This window comes from Amblyomma mixtum, chromosome 8 (genome assembly GCF_055824585.1).
Source record: "Amblyomma mixtum isolate Tamu chromosome 8, ASM5582458v1, whole genome shotgun sequence".
In the NCBI taxonomy this organism is placed as follows: Eukaryota; Metazoa; Arthropoda; class Arachnida; order Ixodida; family Ixodidae; genus Amblyomma; species Amblyomma mixtum.
Window position 1 is genome coordinate 64,024,983 of NC_143019.1, and position 25,262 is coordinate 64,050,244.

A 25,262-nucleotide genomic window follows, 5' to 3' on the forward strand; every position below is an offset into this window, starting at 1 on the left:
ACTGTGCCCACTTTGGTGATAAGTGTTTGACAGCACAACCGCCATTTCTTTTCTTTGAGCTCATCTCCCATCTTTTCCAAAACGTGTGTTCTTTTTCGTCACCGAGATCGTGTAACGCGAGAGATAGTTGAAGCCTATCATATCGCGGAAACGGGGCATACATGTGTTAGTGACCCTTCGGTTGGCTTGTCTAGCAGAGAGATAAGTTCTTTGAAAGAGCGATTGAAAACAGCGAGTTAATCTTTTCCTGCACATCGGTCGGCATTTGGCGAGTGATTACTCTGGGTTTGTGTTGGTTTTTGTTGTGTATATATAGAAGCTTCTGAATAAAAAAAAATGGCTGAGGCTTAACTTGGTTAAGCCTGGAGAATGCGAAGCATCATCGTGTCGCGTAATTTGGAGGCGCAAAACAACAGCGACGGCGCGAGGTGGGCCCCCGTTTCTCCACTGTCGTGACGTCATCGTGTCACGTGGTGTGACGTCATGTATCACGTGATTTGGAGGCGCACAACCACAGCGACGGCGCGAGGTGGGCCCCCGTTTCTCCACTGTCGTGACGTCATCGTGTCACGTGGTGTGACGTCATGTATCACGTGATTTGGAGGCGCACAACCACAGCGACGGCGCGAGGTGGGCCCCCGTTTCTCTACTGTCGTGACATCATCGTGTCACGTGGTGTGACGTCATGTATCACTTGATTTGGAGGCGCATAACCACGGTGAAGGGCTGAAGTGGTAGCTAAAGTAGTATGCTTCGCATAAAATTCTTGTAGTTGCGAGTAAGCACTGTGTCCCCTCTGTGTCGTTGTTTGTTACCGCCTGGATTTTTCATGATGAATTTATACCAACTAGCTCAGCTTTCTGCCCTGTTGCAACTAATTTCGTTCCAAACTCGATGGACTGCGTCGTACGACTCTTCGGCCCGAATTCTAAAACGCTCCTTACCTTACTAAGGGCGCCTCAAACACCGTAAGGCGACCTTATGCCAATTCTGAAACGTCCCTTACTAAGGGGCCCTAAGTTAAGGGCTCCTTGGTGCTTCCCTACGCTAAGGTAGCCGGCATGCTACCTTCATGCTTCCTAACCCCGCTCCTCTAACTGAAGGCAAGCTTCTCTGCAAAACTCTGCACGCGGGACGGTCGTTTGCGCACACTCTTTTGCGGCGTTCGCCCGTGCTGCTCGCCCGCGCACGGGCGAGCGCCGTATGAGCGCCGTGTTTTTTTTTTTTTTTTTTCTGATTGCTGCTTATGTGTGCGCGTCGGGCCGTTGCTCTTCGGCTTTCCCGAACACGGTGTTCCCGAGTTCGTCCAGGTGCTACATCCCTGTGCCGCTGGAAACAGGGAGTAATGCAGGCAATTCTGTTCGTCACCCAGAACGGCAGCTTTGAAAGCTACGTCAGGTTTTTGCGCCGCGCGCTTTAACTTTTGCGCTGCCGTGTGTACGAGCTGCCGCGGTTTCGCGACAACGGCGTCTGGCCGATGGGCTGTACCCTCTCGAGCGCTACAACGACCAGGAATTCTTGGCCCGATATCGCTTTTCCAAACAAGCTGTGTGCTGGCTATTCTGCAAGAGCTACAGATACATGCGAGTGCAGACAACAGAGGATCTCCGCTTCCGCCCGCACTTGAATCCTCATCACGCACCGGTTTTACGGAAGTGGCGCGATGCAGACTCTGGTGGGAGATTTGGTGAATATTTCTCAGCCTGCTGTCAGCAGTAGCATTTGGGTAGTGACGTAAATGATCTGTGTGCGTCTCTTTCCGAGGTACGTCCGCCTTCCGAGTGTTTCTGATGCAAAGCCGACGATGACAAGGTTTTACGGCATCGGAGGTTTCCCCGGCGTTAGTGTGTGCATTGGCTGTACGCATATGCCCACAAAAAGCCCAGATAGAGACACCGCTAAAGTGTACAGGAGCAGGAAAGGTTTCTTCTCGACAAATGTGCAGGTAAGTAACATTTCAATCAATCAGTCAATCAATCAATCAATCAATCAATTATTTTTATTTCTGACTCCAAAAAGTGACAGAGGAGTTTCAGATAAAGCTGTCATAGACAGCTTGACTGAGCCGCAGCCCCCTTATGCCGGGCAGCTGTGAGAGGCGACGAAAAAAAAAAAAACAAGTCACAGTAAAACACATTATTAACACCCAGAACAATCTTACCTGTGGTTTGTACATATGTGCAATTTACATGGTCATCCAAACATCATTACATAAGTTTGGTACCTTTTAGCAGTACAACAAGCACAGTGAAAAAACAGTTCAAATTAGAGAAAGCAAAAACACCACTTGGTGCAGTTTAAAGAAAAAAATCATTTTGTAACACAGTCTATGTATAAGCAATGCAGTTCACGGTGAGTGCAGGTAAACAAGTTGAAATTGGCAAATTTGTATGCATTTAGAAGTGAAGGAAGTGTATATTGCAGGTGCTGTTTACCAGTATTTATGCGCAGTATAGGCACCAACTAGGTTTAGGCTCTCTAAAAGGGTAAATCGCTTCTTTTTCTTTCAGATTTGCCAGATGTCGAATATGGCTTGCGTTATTTTCGGTTTCTAGTTTAAAGAAAACACTCAGTCGATATTGATTTATACGAATATCGACTGATATTTCACATCTAGTACAATTTTTGTCGTTGGCAAGAAATGTGTCTCCAAAAAAGTGCCTCTTGGTGTGTGAAGGGTTGCGGCAGTGTTCAACGGTACACATCCCTCAAGGATGTGCATGTCATGCTATGCGCGGTAGCGTGTCTTGCCATTCCACAGCAGGCAGAAGTGCCAAGCAGTATTCATATGGGAACCTATGGAAAGGCGTTTAGCTGTCTGGCTTTGACAGCCTATTCCTTTTCACGTGAGAGATCACACACAGCATACAGGTGCACGCACAGAACATCATACACAAAAATGTTGTGAGCCTAGTGTAGGCGCACTTTTGCAGAGTAGTTTACAAGGCAAAAGGGCACACTACAGTTTCATGTATACCTGGCATTATCCACACATGCCACAAGCCTTGCAATGCCCCTACTTCCCACAGCCCTTTACCGTCAACCTAGCGTGCGTGGGGCTCGGGTTGGCATAGCTGGCTGCCCATTTAGCCTTGGCACGACTGGCCGAGGAGCTGCCGAGTGCTTAATTTGTCACCAAGTAAAGTGTTTCTCTCTCTCACATGCCACAGTGGTCTGAACTTCCTTTCCTTGTTTCCTTTACAGGCTGTCGCAGGCCCTGAACTTCAGTTTTACGACGTTGTGTCAAGTTGGCCCAGTTCTGTTCACGATAACCACATCTTCTGCAACAGCCGAGTGATGGTGAGCTACCAACAAAAGGCAGTACGTGGTGTCCTTCTTGGAGATCAAGGATATGCATGTTTGCCCTTTCTGATGACACCACTCAGGAACCCGCAAACTTGCACACAGAATAGGCAAGAGAAACAATTTTGCAACACCAGTGTGTGATATGCATGTGTTAATTATTTTTCATGCTCCCAGTTGGTACAACAGGAGCCATATTAAGACGTGGAACTCAGTACAGCGAGCATTTGGAGTGCGGAAGAGGAGGTTCTTGTGCCTGGGAAAGAAGCTCAAAACGAAGACTGAGCAGTCAGCTGCCATCATCACGGCATGCGCAGCACTGATAACATTGCGTGTTCCCTGAGGGACCCAGTTCCAAATGGCGATGAGCCCGAAGAGGTTGACACAAGACTATGCCCCCCTGACAACCTTCTGGGCACCCAGCTGCGACCACGACTTATTCAGCGATGCATCACAAACAACCAGAGTAGAGCTGGCAGTAAGACGGATTTTGCTTAGAGGTAAAGTTGTGTGTTAAATGCTTTGCAATTGCAAGTGAATATCAGCATGAACTGACAATACTGCAGGAATGCTAAAATGACCCAAAGAGTTATAAAGGGTTGAATGACAGTGGCACAATACTAGGTACACTGGTTTTATTCAGTGCTGCTTTGCAGAGAAAGCCTCGAGTTGCTTGGCAAGTACAGCTTCCTTAAGCTTCTGCATTTTTTCTTTTTCTCGCAAGACACGCATGTTCATCTAATGAATTGCATTTCTTTTGTGCCTTTCATCAGTGTTTTGCTGCTCTTTTAGCACATGCTCGCCTGCAATCATTTTCAGCCTTGATTGATGTTCAATGCTCCTTTGTGTCCGCTCATCCTCTGTAGCTTGAAGCCGTGCTTTCAGGTTCTGTCGACAGAGCTTCCTCCACTGCAGCAACCCGGTCACTTTGCCGATGGTGAACCACTGGCTCGGTTCCTGTGTTGTCGCTGTGTGTAGGCCGGGGAGTTGCCTCCTCTTCTTCGGCTGCCAGCCTGGCATTGCGGACAGCAGGTACTGGCGAGCTGTGGAGCACATCATCCACCGTTTGGCTGCCATTAGCTTGGCTGTCTTGTGTGTATTCTGCAAGAAATTGTGATAAAGCATTTCAATACGTTCTCGCTCAAATCAAGCAAATAAATGTCACGGAACAAAAGTAGCCCTCCTTCCTTGGCGTCTTAAGCACAAAGACTGACAGCACATCACTGTGCACAGCAAATATTTGCTGCTGTGATCTAATGTAAAGCATCAAGACAGTAAATAAGCCACAAAAAACATTACAACTACCTTTTCAGACACATGAGCTTTTTCAGAATACTGTGACTTTACAAATGGGCTGAGGAATCTAGCACATGCAGATGAACATTCCAGAACAGCTGCCTGCATTCCAGGACAACAGAGCAGTAAGGCATTTGGAGTATCCGCAAGTTACAGAAAGCGGCAAAACGATTTTGATTTAGCATCAATACGATGTACTGTCGCTCTCGGTATGACTCGCAACACGCTTCAGGTGGTACGAGCTCACGTCACGAATAGATGCGAGTCGGGTGCTGCTGTAAAGTTCTAAATATAGCTGTCGAGCAGCGTGCCCGCATGCCTGGTTCTGTATTTTCTATCGAGCGCACACCCGGAGAAGGTGGCCGACAGAGCGTCGCAGGTAATCATGATCGCGACTGTAGTACAGTGGTTAACTTGTTCGTAATCATTTCAGCTTTTGCGTTCATTACACAGGTTCTACTACAAGCAAAATGCGTGGTACGGTGATAGCAGCACTGAAAAATTGCACCAAACGCTCCTTGCTTTCAAAGTAGCTTCCAAAATATTCAAAGTATTTTGGTCTCGACTTCAAGCAGCGAGGTCGGCGCCGGCCACCGCAACATTGCACAACGGAATGTTAAAGAAGAAACGGAAACTTACCCGTCGCGTCACTTCTTCTTTTTTGCCTCGCCTTCTCCTTTTTAAGCTTTCGTTTCAAACAGTCCCACAACTTCTTCAGCTCTCCGACTACTCGTGGGCGAACGTTGAGCCGCGCGCCGCCGCCGGAGCAGATCGCGGCGGCCACGGTTGAGCATACTGTTGTTGTCCGAGCGTAAGCGCTCCCGCGCTCTTGATTTCGCGTTGAGCGAGACGGCATCAGTCTTCTTGCATTCCACTGCATTTCTATATTTGCTTACAAGCTCGATAGAGGTCTTTCTCGTCTTCGGTGAAGTACGCTCGGCCGAGCACGGCATGACGACCTGCGACCGCACTCGGCGCACACAGCAAGTACGTGTTGCCCTTGTTGCCAGAGGAGCCTGTTTCTCCGCCGCGTGCAACATTTTTCAAAACTTTCAGCGAGAACGTGAGCAATAGAATTCGCATTGTGCCCGGATATATCAATATAAGTATAGGTTCTTAAACGCAATTAGTTATTTTTGTCAAATGTTAGCATATTCTTCATATTTATAGCATATACCCTCGACAACAGAAGGGTCCGGGGTGCCCCTTAGGGCTCCTTACGTGAGGGAGGGTGAAGTGATGTGAAGGGAGCTTTCAGAATTCGGGGTGGCCCTCGAAGGGCGCCTTACGTTTAGGGGGCATGAAGGCCTCCTTTGGTAAGGTAAGGAAATGGTCTGAGGTAAGGAGCGTTTTAGAATTCGGCCCTTAGACGCCGGAGTGGCGGTGACGATGCACCGTGACGCAATTGCCGTCGTCGTAGTCGTCGCCGCTGTGTGGGCTAGACTCAGCAGCGCCAGGCGACTGCGGCGAGCTCAACCGTGTTTGCGTTACGCAATTGATGACTTGCTTAGCGTTGGTCATAATGACACCGTAATGATGACTGCGACGTTATCTTACTGTATAGGTGGCTGATATGATTTCCTATAGACGAAAACAAGAAGCAGACACGCACCCGGGGTAAGCAATACAGTTGCCCTTGTAGCCGTTTCTTTTTATGTGACAAGCAAGGACAAGATCGTTATCAGCTGCCGATAGGGCAGCCGTGCGTGCATAATGCACCGAATGTCGTTTCCCCGATTGTTATCACCAGGGGGAGCAAATTTGGAAGGCCGCCAGCTGGAAAGGAATCCCCACGAATTCGCCTTTTGATGCAAGATTTGCGATTCCAATGCTCGCACAACCAGCCGCCTGAGGCGTTATGCGGCTTGCGAGACGTGCAAGGATCGGACGCACGTGGCTATATCGCGTGTGTTTTTGCAGACAAGTCTAGAGGAGTTCGCAAAATAGCGCCGCCTTATTTCCGCGTTGTTGGAATTCTTCCATACGACACACGGGGCAGCAAGCGCGTATCGCTTGTTTTTATGCACGTGCGCTTTTTAATATGCAAGCATTACTAGTCCCATTACGAGAAAAGTTGGCGGCGTATATGTGTGCGTGTGTACTCGCAGATTGCATAGAAAATCCGAGTGATGGCAAAAATATGATGGCGTCATCAAGCGGCCGCATACGACGCGCACTGCAAACCGAGCACCACCACTCCAACAATCCTATGCATACCGTTCGTCTATAGTAGGATAGAAATTAAAAAAAAAAAGAAACAGCAGTTAACACTCGACCATGGTCCGCGGCGCCTTCAGTTTGAACCATGTACCGACTAGCCCAGATGAATACTTTACTTCAGAAAGTAAACTCTATTGAGGGTCAAACCATCGCTGCTGTATGTGCCCAGCCGTCTCATTCGCAGGTACAGTCTTTGTCAAAAGTAACCAGGCTGCATGGTTTTGCTTCTCGGTCCTTTATTTAAATTTAAACTATTATGCCAGCCCTCAAGCTCTAAATCTTTGTATGGTAAGGAGAACCCCTGTCCTCACTTTCAAAGAAGTTTTCGGTCTTAGGGAAAGCCGTAAAGGCTCTACTATAGAAATGAGAAGCAAACCATGCAGCCTGGTTACTTTTGACAAAGACTGTACATGATCAGGTTTAAGTTAACGGAAAAAGGTGTGCAGACGATTAAGTTCGAACCATAAATACGATGAATCGGCATTAATCCATCAGATTTATCATCGCATTTGGATTACTGGGCAGCCGAACGATACTTGAGAGTTTCCGTTTTAACGTTCACAAAAGCAATTTTGGGTGGCGCAGAGACAAACCAAAATCGATGCCAGTTCCTCTCGCTTGGTAAAATGCACAGTGGAGGTAAGTGGAGCATCTGGAAGACATGAAGCATCCTGTTATGTGCGCGGCGTGTGTTCCGCTACTACGCGCGAGAAACGGGCCTGCACGTGAGTCAATGCGGTAGGTGTGGTGTTACGACCCATCTTGAGACCCGCGATGAAACGGTGGTGGATTCAACAGTAGCGGCAATTTCGACGGGTCGTTTGACCCCCAAGATGACCCCACGGCTCGGTGCCAACGACCTCCTAGAAGGACCGACGACCGGGGAAAAAAAAAGGGTGTCCCTCGTTTTAAAAAAACCCGGAACGAATCAGAGGAAGCCAGCGCAGCTGCGTCTGCGACGTCAACATGCCACACCTGTGTTCGATGGACGCGAGCTGCCAACACAGTGCTACAGGGATGCGGCCTTACGCTTCCTCCTCGCCAGTGCCCACGGGTGGGCTCTACCACAGGTGTCTTCGTTGGCTGTGTGGTGTAGTGCCGATCTTTTGTGTCGCGATGAATTGCCGCCCGGTGAAAGGGCGGAGCCTTGGGCTATTTAACCTGCGACCAAAGTGAGCACGAAGGCTCTGAACCTTGGGTAATAGGTTCATCCATTGGCTCTGGGCCCTGGGTAAAAAGGCTCATCCAGTCGCTCGACGTCATGAACTCTTAATTTTTGATTCCTTGCTCTTCTGTTGTAAATTTATGTAATTAAGTGTCTTAGTTTCTTGCCATTAAACCTGCTTGTTTTCGTATTCCCCAACCATCGAAGTTCAGACCGTTTCCTCATCCCGGACGAGCCCCCTTGGTGTTGCAACAACTGGCCACGCTACCTCGAGCTCTAACAACTGGTGGCAGCGGTGGGATGCTGCTACACGACTCTTGATAACTGGTGGCATCGGTGGGATGCTGCTACCCGAGTTATAAGAGTGGCAAGGCGTACCGCGCTAGGATTGGTAAACGCATGTTTACTGAAACTATTTTTCAGACAATGCAAGGGAAATTAAAAATAAATAAAGAACACTGCGAGAAACCGCCCCTAAAACGCGGTTCACGAAAAAACCTATTAAAGGTGTACTAAAGAGGAATCTCAACTCTTTTTACCACGGGGACTCGATCTACACGATCCGAGCGTTCTTGGAACTTCGAATTATTTTCCTGTGCGGCCGATTTCCCTAATTTAAATCGGATTAAACGTCGCCTTTTTTTTGTTAACTCACCGCTGACGGTAGGAGGAGTGAACCCACGCTTTGAGTGCCTTTCAGCCAGTCCCGTGTCGGCTTGCCGCTCTGCCATCGCCGGAGTGATACGTAGCATCGGCGAAAGCAAGGAGTCCACGCGTATTCTTATTTCCGTGAGCCTAATTTGCAGTTATGTTGTCTCTGACTAGATCTATTTATTCACGGAAACTTAAAAAACAATAAAAGCGAAAGCGAAGCTGCTATGCGACTGCCTCAAAGGCATTCCACGCGTTCGTTCACTCACCTTCAGCGGAGAGTCAAAAAAAAAAAGGGGGGGGGGGGGGGGGGGGGGGCTGGAGCCAGGGCGTTTAATCCCATTTTGAATTAGGGAAATCGGCCGCACAGTACAATATTTCGCAGTTTCTAAGAATGCTCGGAACGTGTAGATTGAGTTCCCGCGGTAAAAAAACGAGTTCATATTCTTCTTTAATGCACCTTTAATACACATACTGATCTCTACCAGTATTCTCTCTTTCTCGATGTTGTTGAGATATGGAATAAACTGCCTAGTGATGTTGTGGAGAGTACCTAAGTGCAAAAATTTCAGTTAGGTGTGGATATGTTTTTGCAGAAATGGTTTGGAAATTTCTAATTCTGTTTCATGACTGTACTTTGTTTGTGGCGTTAGTGAAATGTATTTGTATTTGTTTCCCGCCCTTTAACGACCATCAGGGTTAACGATATGACCAAATAAATAAACAAATTACTCATATATGCTCGAATAAGAGCTAAAGTTGAAACCTTTCGTGAGGAAAATAAACCACTTTTGTGCATTTCAGCGTCAGCCCATCGACCTTCGTCGTTTTTTCCAGCTTTCTTTTCGCACCATGTACCACCGGCCAGCCCGAAAGACCTCTCGTACGAAACTTCTCTTGTGAAATTGGACTTCGAGGTCTCATTTTCGTTTTCTGCGCTTCTTACAGCGTCAAGAGAAAGTCTCCAAACTCGCGTCTGTGGACTGGCCTCAGTTAAAGCACTAAGTGGTACTTCATGCGAATTCATTACCTGGTTAAATGTTTAGGGGAATCCCCCAAGGTGGAGTAGATTTGTAATAAGGGAGTAATTACTCATTGACATCCACCCGATTCTACTCCACCTTGGGGGATTCCCTTAAACATTTGACCAACACAGTTCCCACTTCGAGTTATTGATCAATGCGCTCTCGCCCTACCATAAGCTTGCCGTCCCAGTTAGCTCAGTTGGTAGAGCGTGTGCTCCGGTGAAGCGGTGGTCCCGGGTTCGAACCCCGGACCAGGACGAATTTTCTTTAACTACGAAGTTTCTGAGAAAGCTCTATAGCTTTCCTTTGTAGCCGTGTGGCTGCGCCCGGGTGGATGTCAATGAGTAATTACTCCCTTATTACGAATTCATTACCTATATTCACCCTGTAAAGATGCAGTAAATTGGCTTGCTTTTTTATTTGCGATCTCACTTTCACAGGCTTTATCACAGTCCTTCGCCCTTCACAGAATCTCATATCAAACCAGCACATGGCATTTTCCCCCGATTACACCATTGCTTTAAAGTGCAACCCAAGATCGCTCACACCAAACTTATGCGCAATTCGCCATTGTTCCTTGCCATTTACCATTGGAATAAACTGCCTGCAAAAATAGTTTCCGAAAAAAAAAAATTACCACGCGTTTGTTACCAAACTGAAGTGCTTACTCCATGCTTAGTTACACTTAATACACTGTTGCTAGAATTGAATTTTGTCTCCTGCATTGTGATCTACGTGTGTGTGTGTTCTCAAGTATTTCTTTTACGCAGTCATGTTTACTCTTTATTGGAGCGCGTTCATTTACGCTTTTCAGATTTCAGATTTCTCTTTCTTATTTACAGCCTTTGTCAAAAGTTTGGAGCCCAGGGGGTTTTCTTTTGAGCCACACTGTGTCGTTCTTAATGGATCTCTAGCGCTCCAAATTTCCTGGACATGAGAAGATTTCTGGTACTGCCTCCTGCAATAGGTAGGACTTCCATGAATGCTCCTGGAGTCCCAGTATAAAGCTTAAGAGCAAACCCCCTGGGCTCTAAACTTTTGACAAAGACTGTACCTACTGCAATGACTATGGGTTTTTCAACCCCCTATGTAATGCCTGTAAAGGGCCTTTAGGGTGTGTGAATAAAAAAAAAAGTTAATTCTCGCTAAGCAGTGCATATCTTTCCCACCATTACGTCTCGATAGCTTCGTCTAGTGGGTGCGTGCTGGCCTTTTCCGTCTCTGCACTCCTGCGTAGCTTGAAAAGAGCCTATCACATGCTGAACCAACAAGTCTTGCCTCGTTGACCCGTTAGTGCATGCAGTCTTAGCGCTAATGTATTAGAGAGCCTCTGATGTTGATCGAGTGTTTGTGTAGTAAGCTGGCTGCAAATTTGCATCGCTCTCCCTTCGAGCTGTTCGTGAATGACCCCAAAAGGCCTCTTAATTTCTAAGTGTGGCTCGCCTATGCGCGGTGCCTTGTTACAAACGCATAAGACTCACGTACTACTTCCCTTCGCGCACTCTTCGGTGTAAGCTGCGCTAAGCAGCTTCTCGTCCGTGTACAGGTAGATATGCAGTAGCCCTGACGAATTAACCGAGCGATGAAGGTACCTGACAAGCTCGGTGCGTCTTTTTTGCTTATTTTTATCCCTTGACCCCCGTTTGGCCATGGAAGGAGGAGGACACGTGGCGTGATAGAAACCCGATAAGAGGTCCGTGTGCAAATCAGAGATCTGGACGCTCGGTAATTCCCTCCTGCTCCCACATAACACGAAATGTCGAATGCTGCTTTTCGCCCCGCCGCGGTGGCTCTGTGGTTACGGCGCTCGGCTGCTGGCCCGAAAGACGCGGGTTCGATCCCGGCCGCGGCGGCTGAATTTCGATGGAGGCGAAATTCCAGAGGCCCGTGTACTGTGCGATGTCAGTGGATGTTAAAGAACCCCAGGTGGTCGAAATTTTTCGGAGCCCTCCACTACGGCGTCCCTCATAGCCTGAGTCGTTTTGGGGCGTTAAACCCCAATAAACCGAAACTAACAACGGAATTAAAACATGCTACCCCCTGTAGTTTCCTCCGCCTTATATACAAAGCAGCATTCGATGGTTTGGTTTATGGGGGTTTAACGTCCCGAAGCGACTCAGGCTATGAGGGACGCCGTAGTGGAGGGCTCCGAAAAATTTCGACCACCTGGGGTTCTTTAACATGCATTTACATCGCATAGTATACACGGGCCTCTAGAATTTCGCCTCCATCGAAATTCGGCCGCCGCGGCCGGTATCGAACTCGGGTCTTTCGGGTCAGCAGCCGAGCGCCGTAACCACTTAGCCACCGCGGCGGGCAATTTCGTGGTTAGTGTTACGGGGTTATAGGTCTGCTTTTAAAACGTTCGCTGCCGCCTTTCGCCTGCTCCGTTATTTCACCCGTACCCACTAGCACCAAAACGTCTGTTTTGTTTCCACTGTTTGCTGAGAAAAGTCATTGCCTGTTAAGTTTCTGTGAGCTTCCTCTGAGTTTCTGTTCAGTTTTGTTTGAGACCAAGAAAATTTTTTTCTTTGAGGTTTCGTTACAAAATTCGGAAAAAAAATCGATTTTGCGTTAAGTGGTAATGAATTTATTCGCAGGGTTTATAATTTACATGAGTACTTATACAGCGACAACTTCTGTAAACTTTTCGTTTTACTGCTTACATCAGCCCATTGAAAGTGCGTCCACTTTCAGCACATGTAACGCTGTCCCCTTCGGCCATCGCGTCTCTATGTCTGCTAGCTATACTTGTTTAGTTTAGTTCCGGTCTCAGTTACTGGTGGCGTGTAATGTGCCGCGGATGGTGGCAGTTTACATTTGGAGCTTTTTGTATAGTGCCGCCTTACGCCTTCAGCAGCCTGGGGTGCAAAATTAACGCAGAACAATGTTTTCAAGTTTCACGCCACAGCACGCGTTTTACGTGAGCTGCCGTGAGTGTGTTCCGTTTTCTCATTTTACAAACACAAATGCTTTAAGAGGGTCAAAAATCTGCTGAGCATAACGACTTTTCGCGAAATAAATGAGCTGGGTCAAATAAAACTGAGACCTTGAAAGCAGTGTTGAGTCACGGTGTATACGTATGAGGGCGCGGCAGTAACTACGTAATCATGGAGGGGGTTGGAATTTTCTTCTTCCAATTTTGTCATGTACCTCGCAAAATTTTTAAGATCTGAAACAAGAAATTCACCCGGAGGGTAGAACCTAGTGGCTTTGGTGTTATGTCATTCCGTTGATTGGAGAATGGCTCAGATCCCTTCCCCGCAGGCTGCAGTCGACTGGAGGCAAGTTGCAAAAACGTCCGTGCACGTTTTATGAGGCGCAAATTAAACATGTCGACTTATCCAAAGTTCTTTGCAGACCTCCTCTACGGCGCCCCATTTCCTCGTTCTGAAGATCATTGGGGCGTTGCATTTAAAAAACTGAAGCTTTACCTCTCACTGGAATGACAATTAGTGACTAAAGAGGTTGAGAAGATTCACCGAACAAATCCCACTTTACATAAGGTATGCCTTCCACCGCGGGATGTCAACCATTCCCCATCTCGCCCTCACCTCCCCCTCTACACTTGTAGGAGAGAGAAGGGAGATGCCGGACTAAGGATGAATCGGCAAAAATAAAAGTGACTAAGCAAATGTCAACAACGGAGCATGACGGAGCAAATGTCAACAAAAGAATGAAATTACGAATCGAAACGGATTAAGAATAGAAGCCGAATAAATTCATACTTGGAATAGAATGAGAATTGGAATAGATTGGTGAGTGAAAAACAGTTGGAATAGAATCAGAATTTGTATCTATTGGTGAGTGAAATAAAACTGGTATCGCATTTCTTCCGCATCAATGCAATTGATCGCACATAATTTTATTTTTCTTCTTCCTTCTACCCTTCCTTGTTCTGTTCCTTACGGCGCTGCAGTTACGCGTCGCCTTTATTACTCGAAGACCTTGGTCGGTAGGGATGGGGAAAAGCAATGTTAGGGGGCTGCCCGACCTTACAGAGAGATATAAGTGGCCCTAGGCTATAGCGGCGCTCTTCCGTCGACTTGGTTGTCGTCGTCACCGTAGATGTCGATGCATCTTCTGCGGAGACGGCTTCGCTGTGAGGTCCGCCCGCCTCCCTTGGCTCTAAAACGACAATCGCCGCTTCTCGTATGCGCAGCTAGCAGCCGCACGCGCGCTCGGCTTTTCCTCCACGAAGGCGATCACGTGCGCGCGCACCGCAGCTTCGATCCTGCTGTGCTCTGGTCGTCCATTAGTGAGATAACGGTCTACCCGTCGCTTGCGTTGCAGCAGCTCTGCGACGCTGCTGAGATCACCGATCGCACCTAGATGGCAAGACGACGAAGAGGCGTGTGAGTAATGGAGAGGGGGATGATGAGAAAGGGTCGGAAGGAGCACTTCATACCGTTTCTCGGTGAACGCTTCGCCTCATACTCACGTCAGCTTTATTTATTATTTTTTTCGGCTCTATTTGCCCACCTCTTCAATATCTCCTCCCTCTGGATCGACGTCGAGACTCACGTGTATCATAGAGGCTCTTAGGGACGTTTGTGTTTTATATAGCTGGGATTCGGTTTTCTAGATTGAGTTGGTTTCACAAGGACACCTGCCTCTATTTTTAGTTTTTTTTTAGTTGTTGGTGCAGTGCGGAGGGAGAGGAACTGCAGCGGTGTGTGACGCATGAACCGAGGGCTCATTACTTTGCTGTCTCGTAGTGTTAATGCATGCTCTTTTTTTTTGCATTAAGTACAGGTAGGTTGCAGTGCCACGCAGTGCGAAAAAAGTAGAGGTATCATTATAGTTTCCCGTTAAAATCAAGGTAACCTTCGTTGTTATAAGGGAGTAATTACTCATTGGCATCTACCCGAGCGCAGCCATACGGCTACAAAGGAAAGCTATACAGCTTTCTCAGAAACTTCGCAGTTAAAGAAAAATTCGTCCTGGTCCCACTGTTCCCACTTCGAGTTATTGATCAATTCGCTCTCGCCCTACCGTAAGCTTGCCATCCCGGTTAGCTCAACTGGTAGAGTGACTGCTCCGGTGAAGCGGTGGTCCCGGGTTCGAACCCCGGACCAGGACGAATTTTTCTTTAACTGCGAAGTTTCTGAGAAAGCTGTATAGCTTTCCTTTGTAGCCGTATGGCTGCGCTCGGGTGGATGTCAATGAGTAATTACTCCCTTATTACAAATCTACTCCACCTTGAGGGATTCCCCTAAACAGTTGACCAACCTTCGTTGTTATAAGCACTCTCAATTTGGTTGATATGTTCTTCTTTTCTTTCATCGTGCTTAATCTTTCTCTATCTCTATACGTGCGCTTTTAGTCGGCAATCGTCAACAGATGTGCGCCTTTCCCTATCCCTGCACTCGGCTCGCTCTCCTAATTATAACGTTGCCGCACCCTGTTTGCAAATTACACGGCAGTGAGCATAGATCGCTTCCACTACCGAATTCCATCTAGCCTTGGGCGTCGTCGTCGTTAAATTTTGCGGTCGATGAATTCGAGAAACGACAACTTCCGAAGTAACGCTGCTGTCAGTTCTGATCTCCCCTGGCCGCTTGTGCGGAATCGTTAAACGCCCAACAGCGCTAGCTAGCCCTTAACGGCTTTAGTTATCCAAGATTCGGTCTGTGCAAAGATACGGTCTTCGGTAACTAAACGTTGTTAGCCTTGATTTGTCCTCGATGTTACTTTAATTCTCTCTGATGTCTTAGCATTTATTTCTCTACTTCATTCCGTTTTCTTCTTCTTCTTTTTTTGCGATAGTTATACATATAGGGGATTTCCATCAAGTAAAACGGTGTCAGCGTCGTATACTGTAAACGAGAGAACTTCAGCATTAAAAGCAGCATTAAAGGCGTTTACCTCCAGCGTTAGCCTGTTGCTGCGTTCACTTATAACGCTCGTTTTTATTCCATTTGTTGGTTATTTATCCTTACACGTAGAACTGTCGTCGCTCTGGTTACTGCAGAATTGTAGGCGTTTTTTTTTTTTTTCGCCACCGCGTCAGGTGAAGCCAGTTTTGGCGAGCTTATGTGTAGTGTAGCGCTGCGAAATGTTCACTGCAATAGCAAGTAAAGCAGCTTATATTCACGGCGCATATTTCCGGCGTTTTATGTCACTCAAATTATTTGTCTGGAGCTATCCATAAGCGGCTCATTGTGACGGATAATTGGAACTTCCCGTGCACCAGCGGAAGGTGGAACCAAAATAGGAGACGACGCTGTGCTTAGCAGCTCTTTCGCAGCTATCACAAATGTTTCCCTGGCATTCTTGGCACGTGTCCTGTGCTGCTCTGTCTCCTGCTGTCGCACCGCTAATGACCCGATGACCGCTGGCGCTGTAGTAGTAGTAACTGTTGCGATATTATCTGCTCTGATGAGGCTGAAAAAAGAGAACGGAGAGGAGGGGAAGGGCACAGCACTGCGAATTCTGGGGTCGGATTATGGAACGCTCTCACTCTGAAGAAAGTTTCAAAACAGTCTCGAAGTCTCGCTGAGACTGTCTTCAGATTGAGTGCGTTCTGTGATGCGGCCCTGGTTGAAAAAATGGGGCAGTGAAAACGGGTAGCTACTAATGCGCTAGTATTAGAACGCTTATACGAAAGAAAACACGTCGGTGGCCGTCTGTCGATGACCATCCTTCGTGAAAGCAGAAAAAACTTGTCATATATATGAGTACATATGGCCTCGAGTGGGATTCCAACTCGCGATGGCGCGAACACGTAACCCTTTTGGCCCGCGTGTTATACTTCAAGCCTATTATGTTGCGCTTTGGATGTCGTCATCTTCATCAACTTGAATCTTCTAAAAGCAGCATGCATCAGGTCACACACGGCATGTCGGGAGATTTGAACCGCCAGCGCCATCTTTCGAGCATGGAGCAAGCTACACCGGGCGGCAGGAGATCTGAACCACCTCAGTAGACAACAAAAAAAGTTACAATGTCATTGGCGCGAAAAAGTTGACTTCAACACAAAGCGCTCACGAAATCTGAGCCCAATGCTAACGCATTCCCTTCGTGTCAATCGCTTTGATCGCCCGTGATTTTTTTTACTAGGTTATCTTTGAATTAAGCGTCCGTGCCAAACTCTAAAGGGAAGAGTCCAGAGCTTCGCGGTACTTTTGCACTGTACGTGAAAAGCGGGCGATAACATTTGCAAATCCACGCGGCCAATGCGTGTTTTAAGCAGCATCTGTGGATTCATTCTTTTTTTTTTTTAATGCGAAAGTATAAATAGTCCCATTGCTAGAAAAGGTCATAAGGAAGGCGAAAGGTACAAGGCGAGACTGTTTCTTTGGTAGTGGGCTGTAAATGGCTTTTTTTATTTTGGGCGTTATTGATACGGGCGCACATTTTACAACAACGCATCCATCCTGTTCTGAAAGGAGTCCTCTCGTCATCGGGTTCTCTGTATGGCGCGCGCTTGTGTGTGTGTGTGTGTGTGTGTGTGTGCGCGCGTGTGTGTGTGTGCGTGCGTGTGCGTGTGTGTGTGTGTGTGTGTGTGTGTGTGTGTGTGTGTGTGTGTGTGTGTGTGTGTGTGTGTGTGTGTGTGTGTGTGTGTGTGTGTGTGTGTGCGCGCTCGAAGATGGTGCAGAGCGATAGATACACTGACGTCATTACGTCATCAAGCTACCGTACACAGCAGGCCGAGCACCATGCACCACTTCAGACAATCCTATGCGTGTTCATATAGTAAGTATACTCGCCATGGGCCTACCTCAATTTGCATCATTCTTGTGGTGACATTCGTACCCAAATTGTGACGCAATCCTTTGTAGTACAGCGTTTCCAGTGGTGTCATAAGATGGTTGTTCCTTGCATATAGCTTACATGTACTAGTCAAGTTGGATGCTTGTGACAGAGATTCGAACAAGTATGCACTTTCAGTTGTGTGCTGTCCCAGACTCTTTGCCTCTTCCCCTAAGGCGCGGTTGAGGTGTCCAACAAGATGTGAGACAATTACTGCGCCTTTTCCTTTGCTCACAAATCAGTTTTCGGATAAAAATTGTGATTCAGCCGTTCTTCGGAGAGCATTCCGTGTGGTGTGGTATGCGCGTGTCTAGGGGGATGGTGTGTGTGTGTGGGTGGGTGTCACTGCACCCAGGGAGAGTATACTGCTTTCGCAATCCCACTCGTAGGCAGTCTTTTAATGTCTCTGCCGAATTTTTCCCCCTCTCTGTCTGACCGTTTTGCCTATAACGAGGTTAAAGCCTTCAGAGAGCTCAGTAAACGCGCGGATCTCACACGGACATACATACACTGCGCAAAGGTTGGCGACGTTTCCAACGAACTGGCATTGAACCCCGTGTAGTCGCCTCCGACGACGCCCGTTCCCCTCGCACCCGTGGGCGGACGGCAATATAACGAACCTCGAGAGCGGACGTTTATGCCCCAACCGCCCAGATGCACCGTGCACAGCGTCGCGGCGCCTCCTAAGAGCTCCGCGCCCTGTTCTTCTGCTCCTCGTTGGAAACAGAGAAGCAAAAGATATGCAGCAAGGACTAAATCGAAAAGAAAGAAAAATAGAACGGGGAGCGTGGAATCAAAGGGTGGGTCAAATGTCTTGCTTGCGGCCATCGGGAGCTCTTGTCTTCGCGTGGGAAGCTCTCTGTGAGCCTGAGAACAAAGAAAATAAAGTCGAAACGTATGGGTATGATAGCGATGTCTCGCCCCTGTGTAGTTTAATGCGCCTATGGCCAGCGTTGGTGGTGGGCCGATCTTCTTCGTTTTGTTTCGTTGTCTCTGTCGAATAATATGTGCAGCCTTTTTCAAAGTCTTCGGGCCAGATGATTTGCTTTCGACCCCTATAGTGCAGCATATACGGCACTCCTGATAACGAAAAATTGTCAAAAGATGAGGCTGACATACGGCTGTCTTCACACTATAGAAATTTCGAGCTTCGTTTGTACCATCAGTTCTCTATTATAAACATGCAGAAGCGTGGGCGGCACGGAGACTTTTGATCAAGAACGTTCTTTCTTTGCAGCGTCAAGGAGTGCGTTTGCGTGGAAGGGGGCCCTTATGAAAATGGTCTATAGACAATCTATAGGCTTCTTGTTGACTCTGTTGACTTCCTATAGATATTGTTTTTGTCTATTCATAGTCTATAGACTGTCTTTAGACATAAGTTTACTAAAAGTGTATGACCATAAATCTATAGATTGTCTATAGACTGTCTATGGCATTTGTATTGCCTATAGACTGTTCTCTAGGGTATGTCTATAGATAGTCTATAGACTTTATAGATAGAAGTCTATAGACACTCTATAGACTAAAAAAATTTTGTAAGGGGGGTCTAACCTCCGCGCTGCAGTAGTTTTCCGCATTCGCCATCCTAGTTCCTCTTTCTCCGGGGCAGAGGAAATAGCGATAGCTGCTCCGCGGATAGCGCTTAATTCCATTAGAGGAGAGTTCGGCATGGACCATTGAAGGGATTTTATAAGCTAGAAAAGGTCGAAAAATGAAATACAGGTGTCACCACCGCCTCCTGCCGTTTTCGCCAGCAGAAAACGTGCGACAGGTCATCTGAGGCTTGGGCACACCTTCTTTCATTTCCGTGCTACGATCACGAGTGGAGAGAAACTTTATTTTTGTTTAATTTCAAACCCAAAATTTGCAGCAATAAATTCGTTTTACGCTGCCGAACAAGCACCAACACAGCTGAAAAGAGCTTCAGTATCGTTATTGTGACTAATAATGTAAATTGGTCGGATTTATTTTCAGTTTCCCTATAAACGGATACAGCCTCCATGCAGTAATAGTACGCAAAAATTGTGGAATACAAGCAGGTCTTAATTAGAAAGGATTAGAAAAAATGCAGCGAGATTTATCTGTAATTCTTGTGGCTGCTTCTCCGTTACTGACCTTCTCAGAAAAAGTGGCTTACTATATTTTACTGATAGGAATCGTATTTGTCGCTTGAAATTCTTTTTCCGGTTGATACAATACTGAAACCTCGCTTATAATTTCTCATTCTAGTCGTTATGCTACACGCATGCGGCGTTCCCTTTCAATAAAACCTTTGTCAGAAAGTAGTAGCTGCTATAAATATTCGTACTTCCCTAGAACCATTACAGAATGGAATGCCGATCATGTAGTTACAGTGAATTCGTTGTCACTGTTTAAGTCACTGCTACAATAGTTGGTGCTTTACAGAACGATAACTTCCTTGGTGATTTGAAGTGGCTCAATCAATTGCTTGACCGTTTCTATAATTCGCTTGTGCGGGATGACACCGCAGTGATGTTTTTCCAATGTTTATATACTGCTGTAGTGTAGTGTAGTAATTTTGTTGCTGGTGACGCCTTGTCTGCTGTGTATTTTTTTCTCTTATTTGGTCCTTTTGTGTTACTGTGCAATTATTTGTACAACTCACCTGCTATGGTCTTATCTTTAAGACCGCAGTATCTAAAAATAAATAAATATAAATAAATTAATAATAATAATAATAATATATCGTTCGCAGCTGAAGTGACAATAGGGCTGTGCACACAAGTTGCAAAAATTACGAGTAACTTTAGCGGGTAAAATGGTGAAAGAGGAAAGCCTGAGTGCTGCATTCTGCTACGCGATTGCTCGCTTCACATTCTGTCGGTGCATTACTTAACTGCCAATTAATGACGCTTAATCTTTGCCTTTAGGAGTGGAACGCGACAGCGTGTTGTAGCGCAGCCAGGTAGTCCGCGGAACGCCACCACCTATTCGGCGTGATGTGTTGCCCTTTGAACGCAACGCTTTCTGATGAAAGGAAATGGCGCTGTAATTCTCTGTCATTCGGTGGACACCTGAACCGCACCGTGCAGTAAGGGAGGAAGTGGAATGAAAGAAGAAAGAGAAAGAGGGGCCGTAATGAAGAAAATGAAAATTGTATTTGAGGAAAGAAGATTACGCAGTAACTGTCTCGCATATCTCGGTGGACACCAGTCGAAAATTCTATTTGAGGAAAGGAAATTGCGCAGTAACTGTCTCACATACTTCGATGGACACCCGTCAAAATTCGCGCGCAGTGACGTCACGACCATTTCGACCAATCTGAAACGCGGACAAATTTCCTAACACGTTTTGGTCACGACAGTATGAGCCATTAAAGGCTTTCGCCTTAAAATACGTGGAACTTGCGGCGCGCCCGTAGAACGAGCACGCTCGAATTGCCGGGCCGGTTCCGGCCGGGATGTGTGCGTGTACGAGTTCGCGCGCTCCCAGCCGCCCTTGGGATCGCCGCGGACTCGCGGCGTGCAACCGACAAGGCCGCTGCTCGCTGCTCTGCCCTGTCGTGCCTGCTACCTGCTGCTGCTTCTTTTCCGAGCGATCAGGGTCGCCGATCGCTGGCGCACGCCGTTCGAAGGCTGCCGTTGAGCGTGCGCTGTCTCCCTGCATGCCGTGGCCGTGAAAGTACTTGCTTTGGAAAGTCTCATCCCATCGGAGTGAGCAATGGGCTACTCCACAGCGAGGAAGGAAAATTAAAACGCGCGGCCTCTTTGACATGTTTCAGGGGCGTTGTGAACGCTCTGCAGACGTGCCCCTGTGAAACTATACAAGGCAGGCGTATACATGAAGGTACACAGAACGATCCCAGCTATAGTTTTAAGGCGAAAACTTTATATGGCCGATCGGCAACGAAACCTGGCGACGTTGTCGGCGTCCAGGAAAAGTGGTACAGAAAACCCCCAATGACGTCATCAGCAAAGAAAAAAGGTTGTTCCGAAGATGCCGGGAATTGAAGCGAGGACCTTCAGGTTGGGAGGCGAGCACGCAGCCCATGGCTTACAAAGCCGTGTTGCTTCAGTCCTCGTTGGATGTCCTCGCTGGGCAGAATGGCCTGCCACTGCTCCAAATTTGTATTAGGAAATCTTTCAATAGCGAGATTGAACTGGCATGCCCACGCCATGTGAAAGCTATTTCTCCACACTGCGGGCGTTGACTCTGGTTTGTAGAGTGAGGGATACCGTTGGTGAAGTTTAAATGATGTTACGAGAGTGTCTGTTTCTAGTCGGCGGTGCATGTGTCCTTCCGCCATGTCTAGGGTTTCGTGGGGTGGGGGGTATGTCTGCTGGCCTGTCTGTAGGTCCGCAGCTGTTCGGCAAAGGTGTTTGTGGGCTGTGCAACATATTCCTTTGCCTCTTCAGCTGGCGGCGAAGCCCGGTGCGAGAGAGCTCGGGCGTTCCTGTGGCCGGCATCATTCCCTCCCTCTTTTTCAGTGTTCCAGGAGCCATTTGGTTGATGCTTGGCTGGGGGGATGTTTTGCGAATAGTGTGAGTCCTGACTGATGCATTAGTCCGTTGGTAGTATTTCTGCATGCGCTTTGGGAATCTGTCAGTGCATTAGCGCTTGTCTTGGTAGCTAGTGCTAGTGTGATGGCTGCCTCCTCTGCGTGATTGAGGTTGGACGTTGATTAGTTTGCCCTCGGGATTCGTTATGGCGACGGTCATTCGCCCTAGGACTGGACCGGCTGCATCCACGTAGAGGGTGTCCGGGAGGCCATTCCATTTCTTGCGCAGGCTTCTCGCTCTGGCACTTCTTCGTGCCCTTTTACATGTCTGACGCATATTTCTGGGTATCTGGTGTATACGGATGTTCTTGCGGATTGATAGCGGAAGTTCCGTTCTTTGGTTTGTCCGTGTAGGGTTTCCCGGGTCCTTGTCCTCAGCAAATAATTGCCTTGGACAAACCAATCACGATCAATCACACAGTTTTTAATCAGATATTTGCAAACGACCTTCAAAGTGCCGACTGTCTAGATTTAACGGCGCAGCTCAGTTATCGTATCCCTATTAGTGCAGTGATCAGTGCTGTACAGTCCTGGAGTATACTTTCGGGCAGCGTGACTCGGTATACCACGTGTCCGGCACAAGGTGCGCAGTGTTCATTTTGCAGGGTAAAGGAAGGAACCTTGATTTTTTTTTTTTTTTGCATTGCCGCCGTCGTCATCGAATTCTGTCCCGTGATATCGCTGCCTTCTTTCGTCCTCACCGCTTCCCTCCACCGTAAGAGGAAGCTGCCGCGGTTGCCTAGTGATTGCACTCGGCTGCTGAGCCCGAAAACGCGGCGTGTGATAACTTACTGCCACGGCGCCCATATCTTGATATGCGCGAAACGCAAATTCCCCCGTGTGCGGTTTTTATCTCTTCCTCCTTACATCCTCTCCTTCATCTTTTCCCACATAGCGCGGTTCTGGTGTCTACCGTCAGTGAGACAGTTACTGCTCTTTCCTTCCTTCATAACCCTTACCCCGTCCACTTCCCCCTCGTTGGTCAACTTTCATAGAGGCGTAGCGAGTCGTGCGCCCAGAGCAAGAACAAGGACTTTCTGCAGAGGTCATTGTCAGGCTTCCTTCAGATTTCTCTCACGTCTTTATCCGCGGCTGCCGCAGCCGCGGGCAGCAAGCATGAATTCTAAAATGATTTCTTTTTTGCAACTACACTCCGAACTCGCTGTTCATTAGAAAGATGTGATACTCAGCGCGTTTACAGAATGGTCTCAGTAAGCAAATAGGGTACAGTTGGTTGTAGCACTTTTGCCCTAGAGCGGGAGCTACAGCTGCTTTTCGGCACTGCACATCCCCCACAGAAACGCTCAAATAAAAGTCATGGCTTCTTCTTGCGTTTTGAAGGTTACGGGAGTAAACCGTTTTTTTGAGATTCATCTCAAAGGGGGTTGGGTGAGTGTTACGTTGACCCGAGGCTGGCCGGTGGAGACGGGATCCAGGTTGAAGTCACAGCGAGGAGGTCAGAACTGGAGGCGCCCTTGAGTATCAGCTGCCGCCTCTGCCCAGATGATCGCTTGCCCGGCGCATACTGCAACCTATAGCTGCCGATGCGAAGATCCAACTCCAAGTAACCTTATTTGGGCCCCCGGTCACCCGAGCCTCCAGTGAAACGATCAGGCCGATCAGGCCGCCCGCGCACTCTCTCCCCTAGCTATCTCCCTGTCCTTGGAAGCCTACTCGCAATCATAAAATTTGGCCCTTGCATTCAAACACATCACCGATTACTACAAGGAGGAGCACCGGCGCTACCCGGCCCCTTTTAAGGGTCTGGATCGCGCTGACGAGCGCCTCCTCATCAAAATTCTCACTAACACTATACTGTGCCCGGCGGTGCTTAAAAATTTCAGTACATCTTTTGATGGCGCGTGCCAGTTCTGTGAGGAGGTGGCTGACACCTTCCACATGGTTTGGGCGTGCCAATCAAACCTATCTATCCCCCCCCCCCCCCCCCAACCCCACCAGAGAGGAATGGGAGGCGGCCCTGCTCAGCTGTCAAGACCTCAAGACCCAAAAGGCCTTGGTTCAACAGTTCAACGGACGCGGGCGGCGTTGCTTGCCAAACGGGCCCGGCATAGGGGCTCCACCTAGTATTGTGAGGGGAAGGGGCCAATAGGGACCTACCCCAATCACCTATCTGCAATTATTTAATGGTTTACAAATGCTTTTCACCACCACCACCCAGCTGACGTTTCTTGGTTTCTGACGAAAGAAGATGGCGCAGTAACTGTCACTTCTCTGTGTACACCTCACCCTCGCTGTGAGGAAAGGAAGGCGGGAGTGAAAGAAGAAAGAGAGAACGAAGTGCTTTAGTATAGGGCTCCGGAATAATTTCGACCATCTGGCGTTATTAACGTTCACTGACATCGCACAGCACACGGACGCTTCTGCTTTTCGCCTCCATCCAAACGCGGCCGGGTATATACTCCGGCTCAGTATAGTCGAGTGCGCTAACCATTGAGCCACCGCGGCGGGTGCTCGTTAAAGGGCAACTGCAGCACTTTTTTTTAGAATTTTGCGATATTCAAGGATTCAAATCTATATAGGCTGTAGGTAAAGCATGCCAAGTGTTTTTGCACTACCACTCAAAATAGTGACGTAATCGACGACTGAATTTTGCACTTCTCCTCAGTGCACCGCAGAAGTGCAGAGAAATTCAACGTGACGTCACGGAAGGTATGATTTAAAATTACCGCTGTCGTCAGCCACACCCTGCCCTGAGTCGTTAGACGCTGCCAAACAACTCCCGTTTTTTTTTTAATTCAAAGCAGGCGTTTGTGCGTTGGCAATGTACCGATACCTTCGATTGGCGTTGTGCGCTGCGGAGAAGCTTGAAGGGCGTCCGGATTTGAAAAGACTATTTCAAGTGCTAGCCCAAAAAGAATTCGCATGCTTTACCTGCAAGTTTCACACATTCGACCCTGTTATGCTCGTTGATTTCTAAAACATATATGCAGTTTCCCTTAAGAGCCCCGGGAGGTCGAAATTAATGAGCAGCCCTCAGCTAGTGCACTTCTTTCTCCCTTCCATCTTTCACTCCCTCCTCCATATTCCTTTCATCGTGGCGCAGTTTAACTGCCCGCAGAGTAATGAGGAAGTTGCTGCGGCTTTTCTTTCCTCATAAATGATTATTGGTTTCGACCACTACCACGGCAGTTGGGACACTAGCGGTGTGAATGTTAAATTGGTTACACTAGCTTTCCTCAGAATGTCTCTGTCGGGCTGCAGTTAGTCCGACCTCCCCGTTTGATGCGTAGCATATTGCAATCACTCAGTTCAGCCCTTGGGCGCGGACGGGCAGCCACCAAACCACGTGACGTGACGTCACCAAACC

The 25,262-nt window shown here is 47.8% G+C and overlaps 1 protein-coding gene and 2 long non-coding RNA genes across 3 annotated transcripts in view; 2 read left to right on the forward strand and 1 right to left on the reverse strand.

The window, feature by feature from the left end:
• LOC149332756 (ribosomal protein S6 kinase alpha-5-like) overlaps positions 1-25,262 on the forward strand; it is a 287,244-nt gene that overhangs the window by 65,764 nt on the left and 196,218 nt on the right. The gene's annotated exons all lie outside the window — the stretch shown is intronic.
• On the forward strand, positions 1,898-4,740 carry LOC149332758 (uncharacterized). Its single transcript, XR_016285257.1, has 3 exons — positions 1,898-1,945; positions 3,205-3,803; positions 4,189-4,740. It is a non-coding gene; the product is annotated as an uncharacterized LOC149332758 (long non-coding RNA).
• LOC149332759 (uncharacterized) lies at positions 1,985-6,012 on the reverse strand. Its single transcript, XR_016285258.1, has 2 exons — positions 5,239-6,012; positions 1,985-4,404 (listed from the first exon to the last, which is right to left on the reverse strand). It is a non-coding gene; the product is annotated as an uncharacterized LOC149332759 (long non-coding RNA).